This window comes from Zootoca vivipara, chromosome 11 (assembly GCF_965207765.1).
Source record: "Zootoca vivipara chromosome 11, rZooViv2.hap1.1, whole genome shotgun sequence".
NCBI classification, from domain to species: domain Eukaryota; kingdom Metazoa; phylum Chordata; class Lepidosauria; order Squamata; family Lacertidae; genus Zootoca; species Zootoca vivipara.
Window position 1 is genome coordinate 50,773,080 of NC_142594.1, and position 23,474 is coordinate 50,796,553.

General features: G+C 46.3%; 1 protein-coding gene across 1 annotated transcript in view; it reads left to right on the plus strand.

Moving 5' to 3' along the window:
• The first annotated feature begins 12,368 nt into the window (after positions 1-12,368).
• The window catches only part of LOC118091861 (mitogen-activated protein kinase kinase kinase 3), a 94,729-nt gene continuing 83,623 nt past the window's right edge, over positions 12,369-23,474 (plus strand). Inside the window, exon 1 of the mRNA XM_060280929.2 lies at positions 12,369-13,110. The gene's annotated coding sequence lies outside the window, so the exon portion shown is untranslated. The remainder of the gene's footprint in view (positions 13,111-23,474) is intronic.

The following is a 23,474-nucleotide window of genomic DNA, read 5'->3' on the forward strand; positions in this document are numbered from 1 at the left end:
TTTTGAGGACCAGATAGAAAAACCATGGAGGTCCGCATTTAGACTTTGGGCCTTGGGCACCCAACAACTGGTTGATCGTTTTGAATTAGTGCCTGTGTTTTTGGTGGGTACCATTGCCTTAGTTATTTTTGTTTCCATGTTTTGAGGAACAAAAGCAGTTCAGAGATAAATTTGGTCCCATGGCCAATAACCCGTTCCTTTAATATTGCACTTGGAATCGCGCCTTGTGTATGTCTGACTACTCTTGCTCGAAATAGAACAAAATTGTAGCATAAAAAAAATTAAAATTAAGATAATCTTTACCTGCATGTAGAGGATATAAATGGGTAAAGAGGTATGTTTTCTGTATGGCAGAGATAGGCAAAGTTTTTTCCCCATTTAGTTCCAGACCTTTTTTTTTTTTTGCTTTACTGGGTATCTTTGCATCCAGGTACTATTTATGTTCTTAGGGACACGGGTGGTGCTGGGCTTGCCGATCGGAAGGTCAGCGGTTCGAATCCCCGCGACGGGGTGAGCTCCCATTGTTCGGTCCCAGCTCCTGCCAACCTAGCAGTTTGAAAGCACATCAAAGTGCAAGTAGATAAATAGGTACCACTCCAGCAGGAAAGTAAACTTCCCTGAGCTGTTAACCCTGTAAGCTCTGGGTCTCCTCACAGTTTCTGTGCGCTGCTCTGGTTTTGCCAGAAGCGGCTTAGTCATGCTGGTCACATGATCCGGAAAAACTGTCTGCAGACAAACACCGGCTCCCTCATCCCGTAAAGCAAGATGAGCGCCGCAACCCCAGAGTCGTTTGCGACTGGACCTAATTGTCAGGGGTCCTTTACCTTTACCTTAACTATTTATGTTCTTCCTTCAAGGACACAAGACACTTCTGGTTGTGCCAGCTCTGGGGTATAGCGTGTGGAAAAGGTGAATTTTAACCACAATAACGCACTTAGCTGCTTCCCAATACGTCGTAACTGCAGCCCAAAATGAAGAGGCAGCAAAAAAACCTCATACTGTACGTGAATTGGCTCAAAAAAGTGTGTTTTACGGGTTAAGTTTTGTCAAAAGGCAATCACCAGTAGGTGTCGCTGAAGGATGCTGTTTCATTTCTGGGTTTTAGGTCATCTCTCTCTGCAGCTTACGGTGTCAATGAGGACAGGCCCCCTTTTTTTGGAGCAATGTCTTTGTTTTGCAGGATTTAAATACTAACCATCTAGAATCAAGGCTGTGTGCCTTTCATCTTGAGGATCTTAGAACTGAATTAGAAAGGATTCATGATTATTTGTGCTCAGGGTGGTTAAGTGTGATTTTCGCTGCTATTTGCAGCTCCAAAACTTCCAGGGCCAGACACGCTGCTTTGTTTCCAAGCAGTTCATGCCCCATATTTTCCTGCTGAAATCCATTTATACCACAAATGTTCCAGGTTCTCCTGTTTTTGCTGCACTAGAATCCAAGAGTGTCCTATTGTAATATAATATATATATATGATAAGAATAATATTGGAGAAAACTGGATATTTAAACCTGCTTAACCTAAATCATATATCCCAGTTTTACAGCGGCCCTTTAAAGTACGCTTCATGCAGAGTATACGCAGTCAGAAGTTGACCTGGCTAAGAAAACACCACCAAGAGCATAGGGTATTATCTCCCTTATGTGAAACCCCTTACTAGCTGCACACTTGTAAAAGTATACAGAAGAAAATACAAACAGTTGGGTTTCTTTAACTGAAAAACAAACTGACTCTAAAGAGACTTTAAACTAAAGATAAATGCTTTCTCTCACATTCCAAACCTCCCACAAAATTCCCACATACTGTAACTCTCATTAAACTACCCGAGAATTAACAGCAAACTAGCTTTATAACTAAGCAACTCTCATACTAAGATTCAACTGGGAATCTCTTAAACTGAGAACAACTGAGAGAGTGATCTACTTAGAGATGAATCAAACTGAAAAGATCTAACTAAGAGATACAGAAGGCTTTCTGGCAGAGCCTTATATACTGTACAAGAAGCAGAGCCCACGCCTGTGAGCAATTAACAGAAACAGACAGTATTTACATTAGACCGGCTCTAAAGTAACTTGACTATTCAAAAAATCCAACATGTCCCTCCCGACTTTGGGGGAGTCTTGCAGAACAGCTAAGAAAGTGGAATGATACATGGATGGTGCGCACTCTTATTGCACCAGATGTTGAAGAATACATTTACAAAACAAACAAACAAACCCACAGTCTAGTGGAGGCCTCAGCATAAAACACATACACAAAGTTCCTTTCCAGCTCTTATGCCTAGGGAGAGGTTTGATAATGTGTGCAGTACTTCGTAGTGAGATCTAAGAAGCAAGAGAGGAGCAGCACTCAGCTGGTGGAGTTTAAAAACCTTGTGTTAACTCCTCACCTCTTCCCACTCCTAGCAGAAGTAGCATTCCCGATTTGCGCTTAACAGGAGACATGAAGATTTGCACAAGATATCCACATTGAGGAATCCAGAATTATCTGCATGCAGAATCTGGACACACGGGACATATCGGTAGCTCACTAAAGTGCAATAATAATAATAATAATAATAATAATAATAATTTATTTATACCCTGCCCATCTGGCTGGGTTTCCCCAGCCACTCTGGGCGGCTTCCAACAGAAAAATAAAACACAGTAATCTATTAAACATTAAAAGCCTCCCTGAACAGGGCTGCCTTCAGATGTCTTCTAAAAGTCTGGTAGTTGTTTTCCTCTTTGACATCTGTTCCACAGGGCAGGCGCCACCACCGAGAAGTCCCTCTGCCTAGTTCCCTGCAACTTGGCTTCTCGCAACGAGGGAACCACCAGAAGGCCCTCGGTGCTGGACCTCAGTGTCTGGGCAGAATGATGGAGGTGGAGACGCTCCTTCAGGTATACTGGACCGAGGCCATTTAGGGCTTTAAAGGTCAGCACCAACACTTTGAATTGTGCTCGGAAACGTACTGGGTGCCAATGTAGATCTTTCAAATGTTAAAGACTGTTTAGGGGTTGTCAGGAAAGTAGTTAGCGCAAGCATATTACAACTGGGATCACTGCTGTCATTCGGTTGCCCCACAGAGACCCTTTATTAAAGGACCAGGATTGAGGTTCCGGTTTCCGCCTGCAGGAATGGCGGACCTGTTTTCCATCCCTCTGACCTTCGTAAGGAATTTGGCGGTTGCTAGGGGAGTAAATGGCAACCCCCTACCCTCTCCGGGGGTTACGGAGAGGGGCCGCTGGCCCGCGATGCCCCCAGACCCACTCCGACTGTTTATGGAGTGGGGGGAGCTTGGGCTGAAAAGCACTTACGAGGGCCAGGACTCCCGGACGCTAATCTGCATGGCGGGGATTTCCATGGTTAAAGAAGATAGGTAAAGGTAAAGGGACCCCTGACCATTAGGTCCAGTCGTGACCGACTCTGGGGTTGCGCGCTCATCTCGCATTATTGGCCGAGGGAGCCGGCGTATAGCTTCCAGGTCATGTGGCCAGCATGACAAAGCTGCTTCTGGCAAACCAGAGCAGCACATGGAAACGCCGTTTACCTTCCCGCTGTAGCGGTTCCTATTTATCTACTTGCATTTTGACATGCTTTCGAACTGCTAGGTTGGCAGGAGGTTAAAGAAGATAATTAGGCTTAAATCTATGGACATACTTCAGAAGGAGGGGAAGAAGCGCTGTTTACTGCTGAGAAATTTATGCTGCTGAGGGAGAGGAGTCAAAGGCTGTATATCATCTGGAAGAAGGATTGATGGGGACGGAGCGATAAGGGAATTGAGTTTTTTTTAATTTTTCTTCATATGAGTTACTTCGTATCTTCCCAGACGCGATGTCCTGGCTTGTTTGGAGTGAAAGAGAAGCAAAAGACTGTGTGAGTTGAACTTTATAAACTGTTGTTACTGAGCATATTTTTTAAAGATGTGGAGTTGCCGATGAGAAAAGCCCCCCCTCTAGTTGGACGGAAGGAGTCCTGGACGCGTTCGGAGGATTTATGAGCTGTGACGCACTTTGAATTGGAGCAGCGACCTGAAGCTAAGTTCAGCTATAGGGCAAGGAGATCCATTAATTTACCAAGAGTTTATGGTTTGATGTTTGGGTCTTCTGCCTGGAAAAGCTGTAAATTCTATAAAGATCGTTAATCTTCATGGCTATGAGAGAAAACGAAAGTGATTTGAGCTTTTTAAGATGGCGCTGCTTCGACGCAACAGGGAGCTCCAGACTAAGAAGATTTATGGGGAGGCTGGACTGATTAACCCACACAGGAGAAAGAACATTTGTGAAACCTTGTTTGATATTTATCTCAGCAGCTGTGAAACAATCGGTTGAAAGTGGAAAACATCTATGTGACTGTAAGGGGAAGATCTGGATTATTATGAACTTGGAGGACGATTTGAACTTTAGAAAAAAGACGGCAGTGGACGGTTGCGAGGAATCCCCAATTTCTTGAAGCATGGGAACCCAAATAAAAAATTCTTTAGACGATTTGGCATAACATTCGGTTTGATTGATATATATATGTGTATAATTTGAAATAATGAATGTGATATAATTGGTTTTAATTGGAAAATTAATAAAAATATATTTTAAAAAAAATATTAAAGGACCAGGATTTGCATCTATAAAGCCCTAAACCAGGCATCCCCAAACTTCGGCCCTCCAGATGTTTTGGACTACAGTTCCCATCATCCCTGACCACTGGTCCTGTTAGCTAGGGATCATGGGAGTTGTAGCCAAAACATCTGGAGGGCTGCAGTTTGGGGATGCCTGCCCTAAACGTTGTAGCCCTGCTGTATAAAAGCAACACTGAGCCAACCCTAAACTCATTATTTAAATCAAACAAGAGATCTTTTTAACTAACCCAAGCACCTGACGTTCAGCTCATTTGCAACAAATCCCCATTTGCTTCAAAATGATCTCCCTGCAGGAAATTTGGAGGTTTTCCCTTTGTAAATAGGATGGTGTGTGTGTGCTATGGGGGGAACCGAGTTGCGAGACGGAAAAACCACAGAAAACAATCACAAGCCGATGGGCCGCTTACGCACAATTTAGTTTATAAATGGACTTGTGTGGAAAGTGGCCGCTCTGCTCCACAGACAGCACACATAAATCTCTTATCTCAGAAGCCATATGTTCCCACTTCCTCGCTGGGAGGTAAAATAAGACCCACTCTGGTTTGGAAACAAGAGGCAGAAGTGGTCAGCAGACAACAGTACTTGGAGAACATTGGTTTTAATTAAGAGGCAAAGAGTTTGTACCTCTATCCAACAATTTATTTATTTTTTACAAGGAGAAAGAGGAGAGTTTTTTTGGGGGGGGCAGTTGGAAAAACAGCCAAGGGAAAACCACCTACCACTGAAAACTCTGAGAGATTAAATATAAAATTAAAAAAATCCTTCAGTAGCACCTTAAAGACCAACTAAGTTTTTATTTTGGTATGAGCTTTCGTGTGCATGCACACTTCATCAGATACACTGAAACAGAAGTAACCAGACCCTTATGTTTATTCAGAGGGTGGGGGTGATGGGAATGGGTGATGGGCTGATAGGAGTGGTAAACCTGTTGATGACTGTTAACGACTGTTAATGACTGCAATTGGTCTTGCGGGGGGGGGGGGAGCAAGGGCTGAGATGCTAAGGAAAGCCTGATCATGTATAATGAGATAAGAATCCTATGTCTCTGTTCATTCCAGGTGGCTCCATGGTTTTAAGCTTGCTAATGAGTTGCAATTCAGCAACTTCTCTTTCCAGTCTGTTTCTGAATTTTTTCTGTAATAAAACAGCTGCTTTGAGATCTTGTATAGAATGTCATGAAATTTACCTAGTAACTACATACCCTCCAACATTTCTCTGATGAAAATAGGGATGGCCTATTCCATATTATTATTATTATTATTATTATTATTATTATTATTATTATTAACATTTATACCCTGCCCATATGCAGTGGCGTACGAAGGGGGGGGGGCAGGGGCGGTTCACCCTGGGTGCCAACTTGAAGTGTGTGACAAGATGGCCCGCAGCCTTCCCCCCAGCTGTAGAGCGGCCGAGGGTGTGCGCAGCGTCCGTACGGGCAGCCTTGCCACCCGCTGCTCAGGCCAGCCCTGCCTGACTGCGCGGCACTCTCCAACCTGTCGCTGCCCGCCCGCAGCATGCACAGCCCGGCACCCCTCAATGGGACAGTTCTGTCCATCACGTTGCTGTTCCACTCTTTCCCGAGAACCTTTAGTCCCGCTGGCCAAGGAGCAGGGAGGAGAGGCAGGGAGCCAACGCAGGAGAGAGGGCTTTCCCGAGGAGTTTTGCTCACACCAGATATTTGTCAAAATAAAATAGAAAAATTCCTTCCAGTAGCACCTTAGAGACCAACTAAGTTTGTCATAGCTATGAGCTTTCGTGTGCATGCACGCTTCTTCAGATACACTGAAGTAGAAGTCACCAGACCCTTACGTATAGTCAGAGGGTGGGGAGGGGTATTACTCAGAAGGCTGGTGGGAATGGGTGATTGGCTGATAGGAGTGGTAAACCTGTTGATGACTGTTAACGACTGCAATTGGTCTTGCAGGAAAAAGCAAGGGCTGAGGTGCTAAAGAAAGCTTGATCATGTATAAGAATCCAGTGTCCTTATTCAGACCAGGTCTCTCCATGGTTTTAAGCTTGATAATGAGTTGCAATTCAGCAACTTCTCTTTCCAGTCTGTGTGGAAATATTTGTGTGTGTGTGCGTGTAGAGAGAGAGAGAGAGAGAGAGGTGTCTTTTAAAATTGCACTGTACATTTCTTACAGTAGGGCCAGGCCATACAACTTTCTTCAGCCCAGGGCGGGATTTCCTCCTGGGCTGTGTGTGTGGCCAAAATCGGGCAGAGCAATGGACGAGGCTACAGTTAAGGCTACATCCCACCAATGCAAAAGTCAGTGGTTCCTTCAAATGTGCCCCAGAATCTCTCCAACCAGGCAAGCAAGAGGCTTCATCGCAGTTCAGGGATGTGATTGAAGTAGGCGAAAGCTCTGCAGGGGCCACCAAGCAGGGCTGCTGAGGGGGCATGGCCAAAGAGAGTCCCCAGGGGCCAGATAGAAGGGCCTGGAGGGCCACATTCAGCTTCAGGGGCTGAGCGTCCCCCCCCTTCTGTGCTAGGAGAAGAGAATGACATGATTCAATATTATTATTCTCCTGTTTCAGGGAGAGGAGCAGGGAGACAGAGGGTGCTTCCAGCCAGGTGTTTATTGTGGGATTATCGATTTCTTAATTGAATTAGTCGTTTTATCTTGCCCCAGGCAACCCAAAGGGGCTTACAACCAGTGCTGCTCACGTATTCTCTTCTTCTTCTTTTTACATTATATGCACACCATTGGCACACAAAAGCCAGCCCCTCATTTTCTCCTCATTTAGTCAACTTTTGGAAGAAAACCCAGTGTTAAAAAAAAAGAGAGAAAGCAACCCTCTGTTTGCATTATCTAAATACTTCATTTTGCAATATTCAGGCCCCCCTCTGAAAACAATGTGGGAGATGATATTATGCCATGTTATGGACCTGAGGGTCTGACTCGTGAGAATTTATCACAACAGAGAATCAGAGCTGGGGGGAGGGCCTTGGAGGGGTCAGGAGCAGGGAACTCTGGTCCTCTAGATGTTGATGAATTACAGTTCCCATCAGCCCTAGCCAGTGGATCACGGGAGCAACATCTGGGGGTGCCAGAGGTTCCCCGCACCTGTTTTAGGTCATCATGTCACGCTCACTGCTGAGTGCAGGGAATCAAAACTTGGGGATTCTCCAATAGATGGTTGTGTGTGTAGCCCCTGTTTGAAGACCTCCCCTTTCACCCATGGTTAGTCATTCTGTTGAGGCGTTTTCTCCTAAGGCTCAGTGCATTCTGTAGGATGGCTGTGTTTTGCTTATCATATTGATTTGGAAAGCACAAATCTGACCAATTCAGCCTTAAATTAAAATTAGATTTCTCCCCATCCCTAATAATATATAATTAATACTTATATTTGGTGATCACTCATAGCCAAGTAAGATTGTCTTCCATAAACATGGTTTTAACAATGAGTCCATAAGTGACTGTGGAGGCCAATTCTGGATCCATACGTCCTTCCACAGTGGAGACATAGGTTTCCAGACAAAAGTTGATCACGGTGAGGGTTTGCCAAATGTGCCTTCCTCTGAGCATGTTTCTCCGTTTCATCACGAGTTCAAGCATCTTCAAAGTCCATGGCACCTTTGGTAAAGGCTCTTCTCCAATTGGAGCGCTTGCAGGCAAGTGTTTCCCAATTGTTGTTTATACTACATTTTAAATTATTTGCCTTGAGACAGTCTTTAAACCTCTTTTGTTGACCACCAGCATTACACTTTCCATTTTTAAGTTCGAAATAGAGTAGCTGCTTTGGAAGATGATCATCAGGCATCCGCACAACATGCCCAGTCCAACAAAGTTGATGTTGAAGAATCATTGCTTCGACACTGGTGATCTTTGCTTCTTCCAGTACACTGGCATTAGTTTGCCTGTCTTCCCAAGTGATGTGTAAAAAGTTTCGGACACACTGTTGATGGAATCTTTCGAGTAGCTATAGATAACGTTTATAAGTGGTGCATGGTTTGTTTTTGTTTTTTTAATAATTTGTAGTACTTTTCTTTTCCCAAAACAAATATTCAATATTATTGTTAAACATACATTTTCCAATTTCCCCTCTCCCTGTTGACTTCCCTCAACTACCATTTCTGGTTTATTACATCAGATGATACATTCTGCTGTTTATATACAATATTATGTTATCACATTGTTATACTTCTTGGTCTCTATAAGTGGTCCATGTTAATAATAATAGATTTTGCTAAGCCCCAGTAATATGGCCCAATGCTACCATCCACCCCCCCCCCCGCAGAGGCAGGAGGGGGGCCAGAAGCTTATTGCAACCCAGCTGCGTGTTACAGCATTGTTGCTACTTCCCAAAAGGCCAGGTGGAGCAAGTGTATTGCAGCCAACCACCAGTTGTCTCTATATACGTGGCATTCGCACCACTAAACACAGACCCCAAACAATACCGGAAAAGCCATTCTAAAGGAGCTGCAGGAAAGGAAACGCGAGTTGTGCTTCCTCTAACGCCAGAGGCACCGGGAGGGGAGGGGCCTCTGGGAGCAAGGATCTTCCTGGACCCTTGTCTGAATTTTCAAGCAGGGAAATCTCAGCATGAAAGAAGAAGCCCAAGTCTCACCACCATAGGCTATGCAATATTTGGCCAGATGCAGTTGACAGGGACAGGAACCTTGCTGGGCTGGGACAGACACTTCCTGCAGAAAAGAGGAGCTTCTGCATTAAAGCCACAGGGTCATATATATCTGGAATGGCCAGCTCACCAAAAACTACAGCAGCTTGGCCTGTTCTGTCCCCCGCCCCAACCCCCTTGCCTGTACCGTGTTTCTCATATTATAAGACACGTCTTATATTTATTTTTTCCTGAAAAAAACACACCATGGCTTATTTTCAAGGGATGTCTTATTTTTTAATTAAGTACTGGTATCTGTACAGACCACAGACCTGCTCCCACCGGGTCTTTGCACGCGGCAGGCAAAGGCTGCAGCCGGGTCCTAGGGCTACGCGCGCGGCAAGCAAAGGCTGCAGCTGGGTCCTGGGGCTGCGTGCGCGGCAAGCAAAGGCTGCAGCCGGGTCCTGGGGCTGCACGCACGGCAAGCAAAGGCTGCAGCCAGGTCCCAGGGGTTAACGCGGCAGCAGCAACCCTTCTTTGCCACAGACCTGCTCCCACCACCCGGCACGGCTTATTTTCGAGGTATGCCTTATATTTTTCCACCTCAGGAAAATCCTGCCATGCCTTATTTTGTAGGGATGCCTTAAAATATGAGAAACACGGTAACACTTGTGTGAGCCTCAAAATTAAGCGATAATGCTTATTTCCAGGTTGCGGAAAGCTGTGATCAAAGGAATAATTTGAAAGAAACTGTTCTGACTCTGTACGTAGTATAATGTTATAACATAGCTCTGATTCCCCCTGTGAATGTTCTGCATGAATGTCATCCATACTTTTGTAAACTTATTAAAGGTTAGAAACCTTAAAGCAATTTTTTAAAAACCAATGCTAAAATTTCAGCAATATTCTCCTTTCGTTTTGTGTCGCACGATCAGATGCTCTTAAGCTTGGGCCTCCCACAAGTCTCCTACTTTTGAGTAGCCATGCAGAGAATAATGCAACAAAAGCCCTACTGGATCCTGTTTTCATAGCGGCCAAGCAGATACCTGTGCAAGCAGCACCTGAGTGCAGCAGGACTCTCACCTGTGGCTTCCAGCAACTGCAATTCAGAAGCATTACCTCCACCTCCCACCTTGGAGGAACAGTCCAGCCATCACGGCCGGCGGCTAGCAATAGCCTTGAAACTCCACGAATTTGTCTAACCCTCTTTCACTGGCTCTTAGTAAAAGCCATCTAACTCCGCTTTCAATCCTGATTAACTCACCTACATCCGCAGCATCTAGGAGAGCCAAGAAGTGTTGACCTAGGAGACCAACGTTCCCAATCCTCACTAGGCCGGAATGAAGCTCATTGGGTGACCTAGGATAACCCTCACTCGTTCTCAGCCTAACCCTACCTCACAGGGTTGTTGTGGAGGACAAAACAGGGAGCAGGGGAACTGTGTGTGCTGCCGCCTTGAGGTCCTTGGAGGAAAAAGGCAGGACACAAATGCAAATAAATAAGATTTGGATTTATTAGCTATGATTATTAAAGCGTAAAGGTAAAGGGGCCCCTGACCATCAGGTCCAGTCGTGTCCGACTCTGGGGTTGCGACGCTCATCTCGCTCTATAGGCCGAGGGAGCCGGCGTTTGTCCGCAGACAGCTTCCGGGTCATGTGGCCAGCATGACAAAGCCGCTTCTGGCGAACCAGAGCAGCGCACGGAAACGCCGTTTACCTTCCTGCTGGAGCAGTCCCTATTTATCTACTTCCACTTTGACGTGCTTTTGAACTGCTAGGTTGGCAGGAGCTGGGACCGAGCAACGGGAGCTCACCCCGTTGCAGGGATTCGAACCGCCGACCTTCTGATCAGCAAGCCCTAGACTCTGTGGTTTAACCCACAGTGCCACCTGGGTCCCTTTATTAAAGCATACATTGCACAAAAAGGTTCCTAAATGACCCTTGTGGTCCCTTCCAACTCTACAAATATATGATTCTACGATATCTACCTTGGCTCCCGGTACATTTCTGAGCACAATTCAAAGTATTGGTGCTGACCTTTAAAGCCCTAAAGGGCCTCTCAGCCCTATATACCTGAAGGAGCATCTCCACCCCCATCGTTCAGCCCGGACACTGAGCTCCAGCTCTGAGGGCCTTCTGGCGGTTCCCTCCCTGCAAGAACCAGACATAGGGCCTTCTCGGTCGTGGTGCCCACCCTGTGGAATGCCCTCCCACCAGGTGTCAAGGAAACAAACAACTATCTGACTTTTAGAAGACACCTGAAGGCAGCCCTGTTTAGGGAAGTTTTTAATGACTGATGTTTTAATGCATTTTTAATCTTTTTAATCTTTTGTTGGGAGCTGCCCAGAGTGGCTAGGGAGACCCAGCCAGATGGGTGGGGTAGAAATAGAATAGAATAGAATACAGTAGATCTTTATTGAAATAAATATTATTATTATTATTATTATTATTATCTGAAGGCAGCCCTGTTTAGGGAAGCTTTTAATGTTTGATGACAATTATGTTTATTGATTTATACCGTGTTTCTCATATTTTAAGGCATCCCTACAAAATAAGGCATGGCAGGATTTTCCTGAGGTGGAAAAATATAAGGCATACCTCGAAAATAAGCCGTGCCGGGTGGTGGGAGCAGGTCTGTGGCAAAGAAGGGTTGCTGCTGCCGCGTTAACCCCTGGGACCTGGCTGCAGCCTTTGCTTGCCGTGCGTGCAGCCCCAGGACCCGGCTGCAGCCTTTGCTTGCCGCGCACGCAGCCCCAGGACCCAGCTGCAGCCTTTGCTTGCCGCGCGCGTAGCCCTAGGACCCGGCTGCAGCCTTTGCCTGCCGCGTGCAAAGACCCGGTGGGAGCAGGTCTGTGGTCTGTACAGATACCAGTACTTAATTAAAAAATAAGACATCCCTTGAAAATAAGCCATGGTGTGTTTTTTTCAGGAAAAAATAAATATAAGACGTGTCTTATAATATGAGAAACACGGTATTTTATTTCCCCCCTTTTCCCTCTGTATTTTATTGTAAGCCGCTCAGAAGCTGGGGCAACCCAGGCAGATGGTGCAGTAAATAATAAAATTGTTAAGGTGATGATTGAAATAAGAATAAAAATACCTACAAGTTTTAGAGGGGTGCCCAAAAAGAGAATCCCGCCCTCCCAGCAGTGGCTCGGCCAGCCCTGAGTGGGCACCACCTGAGCAGCGTGATCTCCCTCCCGAGAGCTTGCAAAAAGAAAGAAAACGAGGGGGAACGGGTCCACCGTCCGGATCCGAAAAGCTCCAACCCCGCAGAAGCCTCCTGGGTTCCTATTGGCTGCGTTCGCCTTTGCCGTCATCTCTTCCTGTAGCTTTTGTCCCCGAGCCTTTTGCCGAGAGCTGCGCTCTGCAGCTGTGCAGGACGAACCCGAGAGAGCGAAAAGTTTCCAGGCGCTTGGCTATTAAATCCTCGCATCTTTTCTGTTTTTTTGTGGGGAGTTTTTTTTGCACCCACCCGGGCTTGATCCAGGGGGGCCTATTTAACCCCTCCACCTTCTCCTCCGTGATTCATTTTCTTTTCTTTGCGTGCAAGCAGGAAACTTGTTGCAGCGGAGTTCTCCCCCCCCCCGCTCTTTCCGCGAAGAGGTGCGCACGGACGGATTGCATCAGGAGTTTTGCAGCTGGGGAAGGCGGCACACAAGTTCTGGATTTTCTTCTTTTCCTGGGGTGGGGTGTTCATCCGCCGTGGACTTCTTAGGGGACTTGGAGGCGAAAGAAGTCACGATCCGGCGCCCCCTCCCTCCCCATCCTGGTGCGCGGAGTAGAGCGCCCCCCCCCAATCTCAGCCGATTTCCCTCCGCCTCCTCTCCAAGTTTGGCAGCGGAAAAAAAGGCATCGGATATGGAGCCCTCGGAAGCGAGGACGACCTCATAAGAATTTCCCTCCACTTATTGCAAAAAACGAGAAAAGGCAAGATTTATTTTATTTATTGCACCTTTTCATGGAGGGGGAGGGGCCCGGCTTAATATCTTTCCTCTGCCACCTATTTCACAATATACTTTGATGGAGGAGTGGTTGGTTTTGGTTGTGGTTTTTTTTGGGGGGGGGCTTTTATTATTTTTTTAATGCTGCGGGATCGGAAGAGAAGTTTGTTGGGACTCCACCTTCTGCTTCTTCTGAAAACTACTTTTTCTGCTCTCCGCGTCTCCCGTTTCCTGTTTCGTGGTGTTGGCTCCTAAGACTGTAGTACAGCATAGTCTTCTTAACGCGCGCCGCTCCGGAAAAACCTTGCCAGATATTCCGCGATCAGCCAGCCAGCCAGCCCTCCCCTGATTCACCATAACTCAGTGACCTTTTGGGTTATGAAATGTTAAGTCAGTGATGGTGGGTGAGATCGAGCCCGAGAGCTGCAAAACGTTGGGGTTAGTTATAGCGATCGGTGGCACAAGCTTCCAGAGTCCTGTCTAAAACTCTATAAAGGTTGCACCCATGATTTTTTATCCTATGAAAGGACGATTTTTTTAAATAATTATTTTTATTAAGGATTTTCTTGGGTTACAAAGGTAGTGCAGTGCCTCATGCATCATTTTTACACATCAATTTTACTTGTTGAGACATTATGAGGAAGGGGGAAAAGAGGTGGGTGGGATGGGGAGGTGGATTGTCAATGTTTCTGTTTTTCTTGATATGTGTAGGGGTTCGGCGTCAGCGTCGTTTGTGCAGGTTCTCTGTTGTTTGTTCGTGCTTCTCTGTTGGATGAAAGCACGATTTTAAAATATAAACTTTGTTTGCTCTGGAACCTCTTAGTCCCTATCCAGAAGTTCCAGGTTCAATTCTGAAAATTCTGATGAAATGTGTGTGCCCATGTGCATGTACAGAGTGCCTTTCGCTTAGCACAGAGTAATCACAACAACTTTCCTAAAGTTGGGGAAAAGTTCTGGCTTGGACCAGACCACTTTTTTGACATTTTAAACCTGCATTTTCATATACTGTATATATATATATATATATATATATATATATATATATATATATATATATATATATATATATATAATGTGTGTGTGTGTGTGTGTGTGTGTGTGTTAATTGTCTGTTATACAGTATTTACTTAAAGTTTCTCTTTTGGGCGTTGCGGGAAGTAACTTTAGTTAATCTGTGTATGCAAGAGAGACTTTCGGGCTGTTATGCACAGCTGCCAAGTTCTCCCTTTTTTTTAAGGGAAATTCCCTTATGCTGAATAGGCTTCCTTGCGAGAAAAGGGAAAACTTGGCAGCTATGCTGCTATGTTTCCTGCAAACCAGGCTGACGTGCTTCCAAGGATTTTATAGATACTGTATATATTTTCTATATCACTTTAGCTGTGTTAAAAAGTGGTTTCCTGCTGAGCTTGGGGTGTTGCGGCAGGTGTTGCTTTTGTAGCTGGGGCCAGTCCAGGAAATTCGTTTTGAGGAGGAACCTCCGAACCTGTCCTGAAGGCTGGAGTCCATGCCTGTGACAGGGGAGTCATAATCATAATAATAATAAAAAGAGAACGCTTCTCCTGCCCATGTGCAGAATCCTTTCCCCAACTCCTGCATAGATTTGAAACAAAGACTGCGGGTCAATTTCAGACACGCTCATGAGCCTTGGCATATAATAGCCCAGCCCAGCCAACACCAATTTTGTAGATAATTTGTGGGTGTCAACCTGACAACACAGGGAGGATGGAAACAAGGGGCGTGGCACTCAACTCACCCCCCCCCTCACTCTTGATACCGGTATATACAGTACTAGCACTTGTATCAAAACCACGCCCCACTCTTTGTGCACAGATGATCTACAAATCCTATCTCCTGCACAGATTTGGGAAATTTGGAATGAGAAAAATCTGGCTTTGAATTTGCTGAGGGTTTGTTTGTTTGTTTTCTTGCCGTTTCCCGTGGATTTTTATTATGGGATGCCTTCTCTTCCTCTCCCCCCCCCCCCCCCGGTCTTGTTCTGGACATAACTCGAGGAAAAGAAGTCAAAGCAATTAGATAATCTGAACAGCAGTAAAGACTTCAAGCTCTATTATTAGTTCAGCTGGATTCAACTTCCGGATAATTTAACACAGGTTTGATTGCTTTGTGGCATATCACTAATACCTTTTAAAGCAACAAAATAAGTGAAGGCTGTCAAGGAAGGGCAGGAAAATTTGTGTTCTCTGGCCCCTTGGCTTTTCAATTTATGATATGCAAGTATTGGCTGGAGAGTCTTAATCTGCTTTTTTAGTGACGGGGGTGGGGAGGGAGTAGCAGTGTTTGGTAGGAGTTATTCTGGATCAATGAGGAAGGAACAAATGAGGATCAGAATTAGCTACATTTCCCCTAAAACTAAAAGTGACAACGCTACAATATATGGGAGCGAAACTACCTGGAAACTGCTGGAGGGGAGAGTGCTCTTGCGGCCGGATCCTGCTTGCGAGTTCCCCAAAGGCATCTATCGGGTTGGACAATGTGAGAACAGGATGCTGGACTTGAAGAGCCATTGGCCTGATCCAGGAGACAGACTCTCCTTACATTCTTAGAAGGTACACCAATAAGTCCCTCCCTTTTTAAAGGGCAGAACATAAGAAGAGGGTGCTGGATCAGACCAATGGCGGTGGCCCATGCAGTCCAACATCACGTTCTCACAGGGGCCAACCACATTTTATATATTATTATTTATTGAATTTATATACCGCCCTATACCTGGGGGTCTCAAGGCGGTTCACAGAATAAAATCAAGATATAAAACCAGATGCTCGCAAACATTTCTGAGAATAGTGGTTGACTCATTCATTCATTGCATTTGACTAAAATCAATTACAAATGCAGAGAATAGTGCATGGAGTTGTTTTTGAACTATATATATATATATATATATATATATATATATATATATATATATATAAAACCACGATCCCTTTGTGAGCATAGGAGAGGAAAGAAAATACCTGGAACTACTACATTTTATTTGTGAGCGAACTACTCTCAGATCTACGGAGGATAGGGCGGCATGCAAATGAATGATAAGAATTAAGAACAGTATTGATTTAATTAAATTCGTACGCCACCCTTCACCCAAAGATCACAGGGCAGTTCGCAACACAAAACAGCACATTGGCTTAGAATATGGATGGTTAGATTGAGGGTGGGCATTCTGTGACATCACAGCAGTTCAGCAAATGGCTGAGGGGTATGGCCCTCGGGTAGCCATTGCTTGGTTTATATTTATTTGTTGCCTTTATATCCCACCTTCCTCTAATCGAGGTGGGGATGCTGGGCTTCGCAGGTAATCTCTTACTCAGTAACTGACACACGAAACCTCCATACACAGTATGAAAATAGCATTTTAAAACCTTGGATTCTTAGTGCTACAAAAACAAAAAACAAACACACCTCCAGTTCTGCATCAATAATAATAATAATAATAATAATAATAATAATTTTTTATTTATACCCCGCCCTCCCCAGTCAGAACCGAGCTCAGGGCGGCTCACACCAATAAAATTACAATAAAACATAAAAAGCAATTAATTAAAATACAGATTAAAATACAGTATTAAAATTTAAAATGCAGCCTCATTTTAAGTAGTCCATAAATCCAAGCCATGAGGGAGGAAAACACGGGGGTCAGACTAAGTCCAGCCCAAAGGCCAGGCGGAACAGCTCTGTCTTGCAGGCCCTGCGGAAAGATGACAAATCCCGCAGGGCCCTGGTCTCCTGTGAAAGAGCGTTCCACCAAGTTGGGGCCAATACTGAAAAGGCCCTGGCCCTAGTAGAGGCCAATCTAGCCACCTTATGGCTCGGGATCTCCAGAATATTGTTGTTTGTGGACCTTAAGGTCCTCCGCGGGGCATAGATACGAGGGTCCCAAGCCGCATCAGAAGTTGTTTCAGGAGAAAAGAGCTTCTGTAGGGCACTAGCGACAAATCCTGCTGGAATCTTGGTACCTGAAATAGGAATTTGTTTCATTCTAAGCTCCTATTACAGAGGATGGAAACTTCTTCTGGCTACCATATATGTAGCTTTGTTTCTGTTGAACAGATTGCCAGTATCACCCTATTGGTTCATCTCAGTTCAACAAAGATTCTAGGCTACCCTATCCCCATCCCACCCGCTTTCTAAAAACTGTATTTAGAAGTCACCTCCTAAATAGCATTTTCTGGGCAAGATATAATACAGCCCATAGAGTGTTAAGTCTACAATACAGCACTGAAATGGTCAGTGTAAACCTGTGTGTGTGTGTGTGTGTGTGTGTGTGTGTGTGTGTGTGTGTGTGTGTGTGTAAACCATGCCAACAACATTGGATCACAACCTCAAACAGCTGAAGGGTGAAAGGATGTTGGTGAGAATAAACAGGTCTCTATGGCTGGTGTAGGGGGGGGGAAGACATTAAATTAAGCACCAGGAAGACCTCCCTGGGGAAGTCATTCCACAAGCAAGGGGCCACCACCGGGAAGGCCCTTTCTTGTTACAAAATAATTCATGGCCTGGAGAGAGTTGGGTAGAGAAGACTCTCCCCCCCCCAAAAAAAACCCACTGGAACTGAGGGACATCTCATGAAGGGGAAGGCTGGAAGATTCAGGACAGATAAAAGAAAGGGCTTCTCCACGAAGCACATAGGTAAACTATGGAACTCCCTGCCACAGGAGGCAGTGATGGGCCACCAACTTGGATGGCTTTAAAAGAGGACTGGACAAGTTCAGGGAGGGGAAGACTATCAATGGCTGCTAGCCAGGATGGCTATGCTCTGCCTCCACGGTTGGAGGCAGCAAGGCTTCTGAAGACCAGTTGCCGGAAGCCACTGGGCTGAGTGGGAGTGTTCTTGTGCTCTGACCCTGCTTGTGGGTTTCTCATTGGGGCATTCTGGCTGGCTGCTGTAAGAACAGGATGTTGGACTAGAATCAGGCACGTCTAACAGGTAGATCATGATCTACCGGCAGATCACTGGACATCTGTGGTAGATCACTGGCTCCCCCCCCCCAAAGAAGCACAACAACTTTGGCTCCCCTAAAAAATGCTCAACATTTTAGCCCTTCACCCCCCCAAAACAGGGCTTTCCTCCCTCTTCAGAAAACCTCAATAACTCTGACCTGAACCCCTAAAAATGGGCCTTCCTCCTCCCTAAAGAAAGCTTAACAACTTGGACCTGAACCCCCCCAAAAGGGGTAGATCACTGCCAGTTTTTAACTCTGTGAGTAGATTGCAGTCTCTTCGGAGTTGGCTACCCCGGACTAGATGAACTATTGGCCTGATCCTGCAGGCTCCTCTTTGTATTCTTGAGTTGCCACGTGCTGTTTCTCAGCTTTTGGGGTGGCCATGACTAGCACCAAGTGTGGGAGCTGGAGCAAGCGAGCTCAATGTCTTGGAGGTCAATAGGAGCTGTTAACCCTGCATGGGTCCAGAGGAGACTGCCAGGCCTTGGCCTGACCCCAAACTCTTCTTCCTCTGTCGAAAAGACCCAGAGTGAGCACAGAGCCAGGAGATCCTGGGGGAACAGATGGTGTCTGGCACCGAGGAGGGTTTGCATCCAGGTGGAGACCTTGTCAAGCCTGTTGCTGTGGAAGGACCCATGGAGGGGGATCTGTGACTCACCTGTGGCAGAGGGGGGGGAATCCCTCCCAGCTTCAGAGAATGTAGATGCCATAGAGGCCAAAGTCAATTGGCTGCATCATGAAGGAACGTGTGTCTTGAAGCCCAAGGGGACAGCTACTCGTGAGTAAAGGATTCCTTGGGAGGAAAGGACTCAATGCAGAATTAAGTGCTTGCAGCTGTTTTTGGGTGGGGTCTGAGGCACCAGACTGCAGCATAGGGCAGAGCAGTCCTAACCATGTCAACTCGGAAGTCCTTTTAAATACACTGGATTTTTGACACTTTCTGGGCAAGCTCCCATGTCAATGGCCTTAGGATTGCAGCAATTTGAAGCCTGTTAGCTGTCGGACACAGAGTCGGACACAACTAAATGACCAAACAGCAACAAAAGCTGTTGGGACAAACGTCTTTCAGGTCACGGGACTCTTCTGAGCTGCGCTTCGATTTCATTGACTGATCTTCTGTGCTACTGACCTTTCAAAGACCTTTCAAAGGTTACTCCTGGGCTGCGTTATTGGGCTGCTGACCTCAGCTATACGGATACGCTTGCTTTTTGGGTTTCTCCTGAGTGATGACGCTGCGTTTCTGACCTCAGTCGGTTGTGGACCCAATTGTGGGGAGGTGTACAAAACCCAGGCGGAGTCCCCACCCTGGTGGAGCCCCTTGCTTGCCTGGATTGGTGATAGAGAGTGCTGCGTGTTTCTCAAAACCATCAACTGTACAAAGGTAAAATCCATTGCTCTGCCCAGTTTTGCTTCTCACCCTACTGGTTTTTTTTGCCTCTCACCCCACGCACCATTGTTACGTGGACCACGGAAATTTGACAGTGAGGAAGTGTCCCTGGGCTGAAAAAACTCCCCTACCCTGACTTATATTCTCAACACCAGCATCTTCTCTCCCTGATGAGCTGCTGGTTCAACTGGACTTTCCTTCTCCTCCCCTGCAGACCTTCCTCTGGAAGCCAAATGGGCACTCCTAAAGCGACTCTGTGCTTCCTCCTGGGTCTATTGGCCCCTTCACTCTTGAGGCTAGGACAGGAGCTTATTGGAGGGGGGGGCTCCCTTGGGATTATTGAGGGTTTCTCTGTTTCTCCATGTTGGGGTTCTCCCAGTGCTAAAAACTCAAGATAGATAAGCTAGGTGCCAAATGTCTCCTTCAACCAAGGTTATAGTTGCCCAAACGGAATGTCTAGTTGCTATTTTGGGGTAAGATGGCTCTAAAGCAGGCATCTCCAAACTTCGGCCCTCCAGATGTTTTGGACTACAATTCCCATAATCCCTGACCACTGGTTCTCTTAGCTAGGGATCATGGGAGTTGTAGGCCAAAACATCTGGAGGGCTGCAGTTTGGGGATGCCTGCTCTAAAGTCTTATTTTTCAAACGATGGACTGACTGTGATTGATTATCAGTTAAGTACCTGCCTAGTTCAGATGGCAACCTTGAGCTAGGTTAAGAAAGTCACTTGTCCAGGGAAAGTCCACATATATATTGACCTATTATGTTTTTATATGCACCGGAAACTGCCCAGAGTGGTTGGGGAAACCCATCTGGTGGAGTTATAGTAGTTGTAGTAGTAATAATTTCGGTTAATTTCATTGTACACAGGTTGTACCTTGACAATAAAGGTGTTATTATTATTATTATTAATTCCGACCTCTTTTTCCTAATGGTGACTGCTCCTGCTCAGACTGCACAGAGAAAGCATTTTGGTTCCTGAAATTCATTTCAGTTGTGCAGATAAAATATAACTGATAGAATTCTACAGGATGGGACGTGGGTGGCACTGTGGTCTAAACCACTGAGGCTCTTGGGCTTGCCAATCGCAAGGTCGGCAGTTTGGATCCCTGCAACTGGGAGAGTTCCCGTTGCTCTGTCTCAGCTCTTGCCAACCTAGCAGTTCGAAAGCATGCCAGTGAAAGCAGATAAATAGGTACCACTGCAGTGGGAAGGTAAATGGCATTTCTGTGCGCTCTGGTTTCTGTCGCGGTGTCCCGTTGAGCCAGAAGCGGTTTAGTCCTGCTGGCCACATGATCTGTGGACAAACGCTGGCTCCCTCAGCCTGAAAGCAAGATGAGCACCACACCCCATAGTCACCTTGGACTGGACTGAACCGTCCAGGGGTCCTTTACCTTTTCACCTTTACAGGATGGAGTATTAGTGTGTGAAAACTGGGCCAGAGTTGATGGCTGGCCAGCAGACAGTCCAAATGCAGAATGAGTGGAACACAGGATGGGCCAAATTGGCTCTCTGGGCAGTGATTGACAGCATTGGAAGGATTCTGGGATGTGACTGCGGTATCCCAGGTTGAATTGCTTGCGACTCCTTCCTCCAGCTTCTTTCCCGTAGCAGGGAATCATTTTTCTGACCTGCAAGGCTTCTGCTTCGCACACCTGACCAGCTTCTTCCCAGAGCTGTTTCTTTGTATGTGTGTTTTAAGACCGCCTCCTGGCCCTGGGGACCCACAAGGGGCAGGTTGGACTTCCGAAACAGTTAAATATAGTCGCTGCTTGGCCAGTGGACGGACGTGCCGTGACGAGTTTCACCCGCGTTGTGCCAAAAGCGAGAATTGATTTGGACTGTGTGGAAACGCAGAAAAATAAACCTCTTCGGTGGAAGGCGTCTCTGAGCTCGGTGGGATTCCTGCGGCTTCCAGGAGAATGTGCTGCTGTCGATTTCAAAGGCTCCTTTATATACCTCTCCATTAAAGTGGTGTCTTTGGGGTCTTTCTCCCCCCCCCCCTCCCGCCCCGCTCCACCTCGATGTGTCTTGGTTTTCTGTGCTCGGAAAGCCACAACTGCTGCTGTGTTTTGCAAGTGCTAAAAAGAGATGCTTTATGTTGTAGGCCATTGGAGCTGGTTCGCGGAGACATGCATCCGCTCAGACAGCGGTGGGGGCAGAAGGCTGACTGAACTTGAAACTTGAAGCAAAGAGGGAAAGGCTCTCTTAATAGCGGCTGGGCTAGATTGAGATGTGGGCCCTTCTGCGGTCTGTCAAACAGAGGTTGACGTTGTTACGTGCCAATTGCAGGCATTTTCTTCTGGGCTGTGTGTTATTTCATAGGTTTGAAACTACTACCCCTGGATTTCCCCTCCTCGGCTGAAATGTCCCGCTTCTGACACACATGCAAATGTTTTTATGGGGCTTGTGTGTGTTGGGTTGTAACAAACACAGACTTTTGAAGCATCCCATCCAAGACTCCGGATGTTAAGAGTGACACACAAAGTGGCAGAGGGGAAATCCCCTGTGATCAGCCAGCACACTGGTCCAAAGTGCTGGTTGGTGGTACTTTTTGGTGTACAAATTGGTGTAAGGCCAATTTGCAAAGTGCAAATTAGGTAGGTTCACATTTAAATTTGTGAAACAAACCATTTCCCCGCCCCCCCCGCCAATCCCTACCACTGAGATATACACACATATAATCCACCGTGTTGAGCTTCCGTATACACATTCTTTGTGTGCCCCCTCTGTAAGAGCTCCAGAAGGCGGCAACATGAGAACGGGGCCCATTCTGTGGTGGCTCCCTGTTTGTGGAATGCTCTCCCCAGGGAGGCTCGCCTGGTGCCTTCATTATATATCTTTAGGCAAAAACACTTCTCTTCTCCCAGGCCTTTGACCTGTGGTCTTTGAAACAGGCTGTGTGTGTTGCTTTTGATATTATGGTACGTACTTTGTGTTTTTATATTCCAAATCGTGATGTGATCTTCAGATGACAGTCAGTATAGAAATTTAATAGTAATAATAATCACCCTATATCCTGTCATTTTGAGAAGTAAGGACAGTGTAGGTCTTGTCTGCAGGCCTACGCACAGAGCCCATTTTTTTAACATCGTGTGCAAGGCAAAGAAATGAAGGGGTGTGGGTGGGTGTGAATAGATGTGCCAGGGGGTCAGGCCTCCTCCCCGACCACGTAGAGCAGAGATGGGGAACCTCAGGTCCAGGGTGAGGGGCAAATGTGGCCCTCCTGGCTTCTCTGGCGCTTGGGAATTTCTGCAGCTGGCTTTGTACCTTTGTTGTTGTTGTTGTTTAGTCGTGTCTTACTCTTTGTGACCCCATGGACCAGAGCACGACAGGTACTCCTGCCTTCCACTGCCTCCTGCAGTTTGGTCAAACTCATGTTCGTAGCTTCGAGGACACTGTCCAACCATCTCATTCTCTGTCATCCCCTTCTCCTTGTGCCCTCAATCTTTCCCAACTTCAGGGTCTTTTCCAGAGAGTCTTCTCTTCTCATGAGGTGGCCAAAGTATTGGAGCCGCAGCTTCAGGATCTGGGAATGTGTCCAAGTTGAACTCAATGCTTCTTGCTTCCCCAGCTGGAGGCTTCAGAGGGATGTGTGAGTGTGTTGACGCTAGTTCACTGCACAAAGAGAGACTCTTCATCCCTTGCTGTGCTCACCTTTGCCTCTGACTGTGCCAAACCATGGCATGCGGCCTCTGGGAGGTTGCCCAGAAGGGAACGAAGCCACCAAGAGTTTCTCCTATCCTTGACCAAGAAACGTCCAAGTCAAAGTGGAAAGGGCATGTGCCTGAAAGAGGTTGTTCTTCTCTCGGGGTTCCATGTCCCATAAGGCCGAGTTGGAGAAATCCTGCTTTGGAGTTTTACCGAGCGGCCTCTGTTCCCAGGGCGTTTGTAGCGATGGAAACCTTGTGTGCGATTAAATTGCAAACTTTCCCCTTCCACGAGAATCAGACTGAATGTCTTTTCTGTGCACCACGTGTTCTGGAAAATAGATTATGTGAGC